Source organism: Opisthocomus hoazin, chromosome 20, assembly GCF_030867145.1.
Source record: "Opisthocomus hoazin isolate bOpiHoa1 chromosome 20, bOpiHoa1.hap1, whole genome shotgun sequence".
Lineage (NCBI taxonomy): Eukaryota > Metazoa > Chordata > Aves > Opisthocomiformes > Opisthocomidae > Opisthocomus > Opisthocomus hoazin.
In genome coordinates, this window is record NC_134433.1 from 9,101,382 (window position 1) to 9,110,228 (window position 8,847).

The following is an 8,847-nucleotide window of genomic DNA, read 5'->3' on the forward strand; positions in this document are numbered from 1 at the left end:
AACCTCCTTGATACATTTTAAGTTACAAAGAGTAAAGAAAAATGACACCTATCCAATTTTCTGCTTGTATCTTGAGAACAGTCCTGTAAGAAAGACAACTCTGGTAGTCTCTCTCACTGTCTCTTTAATCTTCTGCAAGGTTAGTATAGTTTTCTTAATGTATATGAACAATTACTTTAAAAATGAAAAGCGTGAAGAGGGAGAATAATAATTCAAGAGGTAGAAGAAGTAGATGAGACAAGAAGGTAAGAAGTAGATCAGACAAAATTTTATGCATTCAGCTTCACTTATGCCAGTGTGAAAGGTGGCATCTATTTATGGTTAAAGAGGAGCTATCATGGAGACAGAACAAGAGCTAGAGATCAGGGCTCACTCATCTTCTATTGCAAAGTAGCCAGATTTCTTCATTATATTTGATAATGGCAGATTAAGCCCTTGAATCGGAGTTGGATCTCTGAAAGGTCCCAAGAAAGGTGGCAGTGGAAATTTTAAACCCAGATTCTGGGACTGTGGTTGTTCTTGCTGTGGAGCTTTTCCTTTAGGAGCCCTTGCCAGCTGGAACCAGTGTCTGTATTACGAAGTGACCCACAGGTCAGTGCTAAACAGCCACGCTTGGACAGTGGGTGCAGAGGCCTCCTTCAGATTCTTTAGATGCGAGTGATTTCTGAACAATGCTCATCTTGGTCCCCAAGAAAACATATCAGCAGCCAAAGATAACTTGAATGGAATCTGGCTAATCTTGTCACCTTCCACATTGGTCCCCTTCCTCCTCCTCGCCTCACTCGGTCCCAGGGTGTGTGTGGCAGGCAGCCATCAACCCGGAATCTTCCCTGTGCCTGGCAGATGAAGATTGGGAGGGATCTTTCCTGTTTTCTGTCCCCTTTCAGGACTGACAAAAGAAAGCCAGACGCAGCCTGGAACTTGTGCCAAAGTCTCCCAAGTCTTTGTTAACTGGCAGGATGATGGATATTGGCCAGTGGTGTCTGGGTGTAAAAGAAAAAGCAAATCAGATGAAGCCTTGAGAGTCTAACAGGAACTGCAGGTGGTTGGGGATGACTGTCCTGACTTTCATTTTTTGTGGAATATTAAATTTTAACAGACAATGTAACAAAGAGCAATCCACAGCCACATGGCATACGCTCAGATCACCAGAACAGAAGCACACACACATTCCTATTCACCACACAAATGCTGTTAGTGATCTCTCTGCCATGTTATTCCACCTCTATACTTAACTTTGATTCTTAGCCTGGCTATAAGAATATACTGTCTACCTGTGTATCAGCTTGTTTATCTCACCTGTGCCTTCTTAAGCCATTGACCATTTTCAACCACATCTGGTAGAATGAGAGAAGCCTCAAAGTTATGAAATTCCTAAAAAATTCATTATTGTAGCTAGCCATGTCTGTATAGAGGATAAGGGAGGAAGACCTTTCTAAGAGGATAGAAAATCTACACTGGAGTAAATCGTTAAGACATAGATCTGTTGGAAACTGGGCTTCAACAGCACTTAGCACAACATGTTTGTTTATCTAATACTACTAGGTTTTTCTCCGACTGGCAAATGAATCACTTAGTAATGGAAACTGCATGTGTATCTGTTTGGCTTCTGTGGGTTCATGTTATAGAAAACTGTAGGAGTGCCTGCAGGGATCACAGCTGCCCAACTTTGTGTCATAGACCCCATGTCTTAACAAGACACAGAAATTCCCATTTAGCTGAGAAAAGAGCACGGAGTGGCAAGTCTTAGCTTTTATTGCTAATGCTTTGTAAAATAACCTTTATGGTCTGCAGACTCAGACTTGTGCAGGTCTGTGTGACCTAAGATTTATTACATCGCTACCATATTTGTACATCTGTCTTCAGTTCCTGGGTATGAAAGAAATTAAGGGTCCAAAAGTTCAGCTTTATGTTAATAGATCCAGATATACCCAATATTTAGCTTCCCTGGACAAAGGAACTCCGTCAAGGATTGGCTTGTCCTGTTACGTTGTGAGGGTGTCAGTGCTGTGCGCTGCAGAGCTTCATGCAACCTTAGGGGAAAAAAAGAAAAAAAACCCAAGTGTATGCTCAATGGAAAACAGATGGGGTTTTCATTAGATATTACTTTTAATCATCTGCTTTAAAAGTAAAGATAAACCATTCCAAGCAGAAGAAGGGCCTCCTAATAGCTTTGTTTAGGTCCCAGGCTCATTATCTTAACTACAGATAGGACTGCAAGATCTTTGTATCATTAGGAGTTCCAGTCAAATTTACCTACCGTATTAGAATTCCAAACACAGCAAAACAGTTTTGGGGCCTTAACAATATTTTTTTGCTGAGACATATCTGTATTTAATGATTCAGAGTTATTATTATAACTGGCCTGGCAGTTGGTTGCTCAGTTTCTGGAGTATCACCATTTAACCTAGGTCACAATAAAAATCCTGGAATATTCATTGCAGGGCAGACCTTTTGCTTCTTTGAGGGCCTCGTCTTTACAGTCAACTTCGGTGTGACTCCTCCAGTGCTCTTACTGGCTGTGAGGGGTGACCCCAGCAGTCTAGAGAGCCTGAAGATCCTTCCTAAAAAGATGAACCCTGCAATCTGTGCCTGTAGGTACTAAATCAGCTTTTGACAAGTAAAGAACAATGCAGTCCCAGGGTTTTAGGAATAGATGGTTGCTGCCAAACCACAATAAATGCTTTTGTCTGGAACTCATGGAATAGTAACATAGCAATGGAGGGTGTACCCTTGTCTGTTGTTATTCCCTCTGAGCAAATTCTCAGAGACATGTTACCAGGATTCAGATAGATTTCATGGAACTAGTAGAGAAATAGGCTTTCATTTCCTTACAAAGGGAGGAAGAGACAATGGAACTCAGCAAAACATATGTCATTTTTTTTGTTCCTGTCTGAGAGTTATGCAAGCAAAAGTCAATGCCCATCCTCAGACGATACTCTCTAAAGTGAGATTCATGTGACAAAATTTGTGTTACCTTGCTTCTGTTACGAGTTGACAAAATTGTTTAACCTCCTCTGCGTATGTATAAACACAACCTGTGTCTTCAACTGATCTCCAGCTGGAGAGTATGAACCGGAATCCAAGCTTCTCCAAGTTTAAGGAAGTTTGGAGCTGATGCTCTTGTTTGTTGTCACCTCTGCAGAAAATACCTACATAAATAAAAATTACCTGCATTAATAGAAAAGAAATAAGCCCCTTGTTTTCATAAGAGAGGGACTAGAAGGATCAAGTCCAGTGACACTCTATCACAAGCTATTAATTAAGCAGCATTCTGAAACCAGGCAGGTTTTTCCCACTCCTTCTGCTTGGGAGACTCTGTTAGAAACCTCCAATTTCCAGACTAGAGTTATTAATGATGTGTTTATCCACACATGTTATTGTGCCAAAGCTGTCTTTTAGTTTAGATTATACACAGATAGAATGTGAGCTTGAATATTAGGTTTCTCCTGCTTTTTGTCTCTTTCAGGGAAAAAAATAAGGGCTTAAATATAAGGTCACCTTGTATTCCAGGTCAAATTATTTCCTGCTACAATTCAAGGGGAGGGGAGGGAGAATAAGCAAAAGGAGCAGATGATAAGAGAGTACTTTATATTTAAGTTTGTGTAACTTAGAATGGTCCAGCCTTTTAGAAGCAGCATCCCTGCTCTGATGATTGCTCCTGTTATCTAGTGTGCAGGTAAATACAGTTAATTTTCTATCTTTGTGATATGTTTGCAGAAGTCAAGTGTGTACCCTCTCTCTTTGTGTTGCTAGAGTGAAGAAACCTAAGCACTTCTCATACAATTGTTTCTTCTTCAGCCACTCAAGTGGCCGTTTTCTGATTCAATGTAGCTTTCTGAGCGTGGGTGACCAAATCTGTACACCATTTGCACAAAGCCAGTTCCATCAGACTTCTGATGACAAGAGGTAAGAGGTTTCCAGATACTAGTTTGTGAAGAGGACTGGTTTTCTGAGGATGAATTCTCAACAAAATTCTAAGCAGCCGCCTTTACGTGGTATCTAGTTATGTAAGCCTCAGTCACTCGGAGGGGAATCTTGTCCTAAGTAAATGACATAAGGTGGATCAATGCAAAAATATACACCAGAACTGACAAGGGTCCTACTTCGTACACATGAATTAACCCCCTCAACTGCTTGCAGTAGTAGGATATGGTATCTTTTACTCACCAGTGCAATAGTGTCTGCGTGTGCATGAAGAGCGCTGACTAAAGCTACGTTACTGTTAGAGTGTTTCTAGCATCTCGGGAAAGGCAACTTCTCAACAAGATAAATTGATCTGTTGGGGGATCTTTGCTGCACCACTGAAGCATTCCACCAGTGAAGACTTCTGGAGAAGTGGTAAGAGGAAATACTCACAAGTGACCTCCAGAGCAAGGTAGTCTTGTTGAGACGTTGAGTAGTTTAAGATCTGATTTTAAGAGTTCCTGGATACCTTCTAGAAGTTTCTTTCTAAAGTGTCTGCACATGGCACCCTGCATATTTTAAAATGAGCATGCAAAAACACAGCATGGATGGGCACTCTTAAATGTGGTGGCCTACGTGACTTCCTTGTAGTCACTTGGCAGTTCAAGAATAGAAATAGGCACACAGGGTTTCTTATGTCTATTGTGTCCATTAGAACAATACTGCTGAGAGCAACTGAGACCAAAGGCCTGGCCTTCAAAATATACGACTTGAAAGGAAAGCTGCATTTTTTTGGTAAGGTCCAAATGTATTTAATTCAGCTTTGCTGCTACTCCCAAAGTTTGGTTGTAAACAAGTACGATTTTTACCCTGGAAGCCACACATCTGGATTGCAGTGCCTGTAACTGTTTTCATCATCACAAGTAGTTATTGGCTTCATAATGTTCTGCGTGTGCAGAAAACAGCTTGTAAGAGGTAACCTGAGCAACCTTGATTTTATAATTGAAGAGCTTAAATGTCTTAAATCACCAGTCTGCAAGATAGCTACAGCCATTAACTTTCTATATATGATCCCGAAGTCTTAAAATTCTGCATTTCTAACCCTGCAGAGTTTTTCTGATTCTGACTGCTCCCCATCAAATTTCTATGCTGACTCTTTGTCCAGCTAAGTCAACTGTCCAAAGCAATGATGTGCCAGCTACTTTTGTGGGAGATGAGTGTGACCTTGAGTAGAGCTCACTTATAGCTATAAACCTTTTTGTAGCTATACAGCAATAAAACTTTGAAAATAATTTCTGTACATCATAAATATAGTGATGTAAGATGTCAGGATTATCAATACTCAATGCTAAGTGACAAAATAATGTTGCATCTGAATAATTTCTCGTTAGGTAACAGGTTTTCTCACTGCATAGTTGGTGTATCCTGGAGTCTTTGTATTCTGCACTGTGGAGGCTGAATGTATTTGAATTAATTAATGTTTAAAATGTTCTATGTACCTGACTCCAGCCTCAGTTCCCCAAACCATGACAATGCACGTGATCACAGAAAAGCCACTGGAACAAATAGCCACTGAATCCCAGTATAGACAAGGAACCACAGAAAGAGACAGGGAACTCGGAGACTTCCAATTTGTGCACAGTTCCTACGAAGCAGGGGCCTGGGGGTACATGGCTGCTGTCAGGATGAGAAGGGGATGTGAACTGTTCACTCTAAGGGACTGAGAACACCTGGAGAAGGCTACATTTGTCTGGAGATATCGACAGACTTCACTGATTCTCTGCACTCCCTTCCACTTCTTGGAAAGATCATCCAAAAAGCCTTTCCAAACTTCCAAGCACAGGGGTAAGGTCCTCAGTGTGGAAGAGTAAAACAGAGTGCTTTCGCTGCAAATTTGCTGTTATCTTCTACTCCTAAATTGTTCCTGCTCCTGGTTTTAAACCTGTGGCTTGCCAGCTGACTTCCGTGTAACTTGTGGCTGATTACCTCATGTTCCCAGTTTCCTTTACACTTGTTTGGGCAACTCTTTGCTCTCACAAGCAGAAGTATGGACAGAGCCATAAAACAGTCACTTGTTAACCACACGGCTTCAAGCAAACAAATAGGACTGCACACCCCAATCAGGGTAACACCGTGATGTGGTGTTGTTTGAAGCTCTGCAGACTTACTGACAGCACAGGAAAGGCAGGCTGTAAAGGGCAGACACACAGACGTAACGTATGTTCATCTGGCATTCTCGTCCCCCTCTTCTAACTGGGTGTCTCTGTTGAGCTCTTTCATAAGTCATTAATAAATGCCACTTCTGAATAAATACTTTCTCTGTATCTTCTCCAATACTAAGGATTAATTTTGCATGGATCTATGCATTTACTCTGTTCTTCAGCAGTCACAGAAATTGATCTCTTGGCTAGATTTTATGAATGATGTTCCACATTTATTACACATTATGACCTTTCTGGATGATATAAAGTCAAGCCTAGGGATCTGTCTTTTGTTCTGTCTAACAGTACTTTTCTTCTGTGATGGACAATGAGTTGCAGTATATAGATACCTGCAATTTACATCCTTTTTTGAGTTTAAGATCATGATTAATGTTTTACATGAAGCAAGGTGGTGAGTAGGAGAGTTCATTGACTTTTCAACCCTGGAATCATCCAAACACTGGTTTACAGTCCAAATAAAATATTTGGTGGGTTTCACACCAGTCTTTACCAGTGTGTATCATGATGTTGCTGTTGGGAAAAACTGAATTTATTAAGGCAGTATATTTTAAAAATTGGCTCCAGCACCACACAGCTGGCAACAAGAAAAAAATAATCTAAGGCAGCATGTAAAAAACTTGTTCTCTAGTAGGACTGTGAATTTTCCAATAACTGCCTCCAGTAGACCACCCTATGACACTGATTGCAAACATATAAAGCCTGATTGTTTCAAAAGTCATATAAATAAAATGTACATGTTGAAATGCCAGCCTCCCACTATTCGCCTCCAACTTTTTTTTTCATCTCTTACCGCTGATTTTGTTTTTCCTGGTGTCCTTCCTCTCACTGATGTTTTCTTTCAGTACCCCCCCCGTTTTCCTCTCAGAACTGAGTAGAGCTTTTAGCTTTAATGGCAGAATAGGAGCCAGTAGACAATGAAAAGAAGCTGGGGCAGCAAATTCTGTGAGCACAGCAAGCACCTAAGAAAAGAACAGTGCAGGTTATTTGTGTGTGCACGCAACTTCACATGCCACACACCTGGTACCAACCTGAGCGAACCAGCGTATCATTGGAATAGTATTTCTCTGAAGTATGAACGTAGCTCAGTGTGTTTTGTTGTGTTATTTGTAGCCATTGGTTTTACAACTTGGAACTGTTCTAAGACCTTTTAATCTTTCACCTCACATGCCTTTGTTTTAAATAAAAAGGGCTTAATAATGAGAGAGAAAAATACCTGAGGAAGTACAAAACACATCTGGATGAAGAGGCTTTCAAACTCTAGCAATGTGTTTGTTGACTTTGAGCATGATGATCATAGAATCATAGAATTTTTTGGGTTGGAAGCGACCTTTAGAGGTCATCTAGCCCAACCCCCTGCAGTGAGCAGGGATGTCTTCAACTAGACCAGGTTGCTCAGAGCGCCATCCAACCTGGCCTTGAATATTTCCAAGGATGGGGCCTCCACTACTTCTCTGAGCAACCTGTTCCGGTGTTTCACCACCCTTATGGTAAAAAATTGCTTCCTTATATCTATTCTAAATCTACCCTCCCTTAGTTTAAAGCCCTTGTTCCTTGTCCTATCGCAACAAGCCCTGCTGAAAATATTTTCCCCATCTTTCCTGTAGGCCCCTTCAGGTACTGAAAGGCTGCTGTCAGGTCTCCCTGCAGCCTTCTCTTCTCCAGGCTGAACAGCCCCAACTCTCTCAGCCTTATGATGTAGAAGTGCCTCAAGCAGTATATGAAAATAACTGAAAAATCTTCTCCTACCTGAAAGCAACAATAAAAGTAACTTCTTTTGAGCTGCTACAGCCAATCATTGTTACACCAGCACAATGAATCCCATTGAAGAGGACTGACAAAAGAAAGGGAGTGCCAGTTTTTTGCGTTGAGACCTGTGGGCATTTTGAGGAGGCCAGAACAAGACCAGCGCTACTGCAACAGCAGCCTGTGACAGTGCGCCGCTCTCTGCTCTCCCTCAAGCTTCCCAGAGAAAACCCTGGAGAAAGCCCCCATTGCACACTGAAGGCCAGGAGAAAGACGTGTGCACAAGTGAATGAATTTTTGAGGCATCTCTTCTTGTCATCTTGGAAAACAGAGACAGGCTACTCATCACTCAGAAAAGGCCGAACTATGAAAATAGGAAAAAAAGTAGACTAATTAACCTAGATCACTGAAAAACCAAAGAAGCTCTCACTGCTGTTGTCTCAAACTAAAATAGATCAAGTACTTTTGATTCTATAAAATACTTTCTGTAAGGGATGTTTACTAAAAGACAATGTTGGTGACAGGACAAGGCTGTTTTAACAAATACACTTGTAAAACAGCTGCAGCTCAAATACAGCAGTATGGCATGAATATGCAACGAAACAAAATCTGTACAATTTAGTGCTGTGGGTCAGACATAGTTCTGACAAGCCATTGATTTTGCACTTCACAAGGTGAGCTGCAGTACAAGGTGAAATGGGATGCTTCTCAAGGATTTCTGCAGTTCCTGCTCCCAGTCCCTCTCTCCTTTAAATTATCTTCTGAGAAAAAGAAGTGTGTGTCAGCATGGACAGATGCTTCTGTTTTTCATTTGTCATTTCTTTGGCTATTTGGGTCAGTGACAAGTTTTTGTAGTTGGACCTAATTAGCATTAAATGTACTACACATTTATCACCGTTTTCCTTACTAAAAATTAAGCAAGTCGGTAAGAGTTCCACAAAAACATAGTTAGTTTTCCCTTTGAGAACAAAAAGGA

The 8,847-nt window shown here is 41.0% G+C and overlaps 1 long non-coding RNA gene across 1 annotated transcript; it reads right to left on the bottom strand.

Annotated features, from left to right (window-relative positions):
• Nucleotides 1-1,734: 1,734 nt before the first annotated feature.
• Nucleotides 1,735-7,081, bottom strand: LOC142363774 (uncharacterized). Its single transcript, XR_012765943.1, has 3 exons — nt 6,919-7,081; nt 2,978-3,152; nt 1,735-2,033 (listed from the first exon to the last, which is right to left on the bottom strand). It is a non-coding gene; the product is annotated as an uncharacterized LOC142363774 (long non-coding RNA).
• Nucleotides 7,082-8,847: the final 1,766 nt, after the last annotated feature.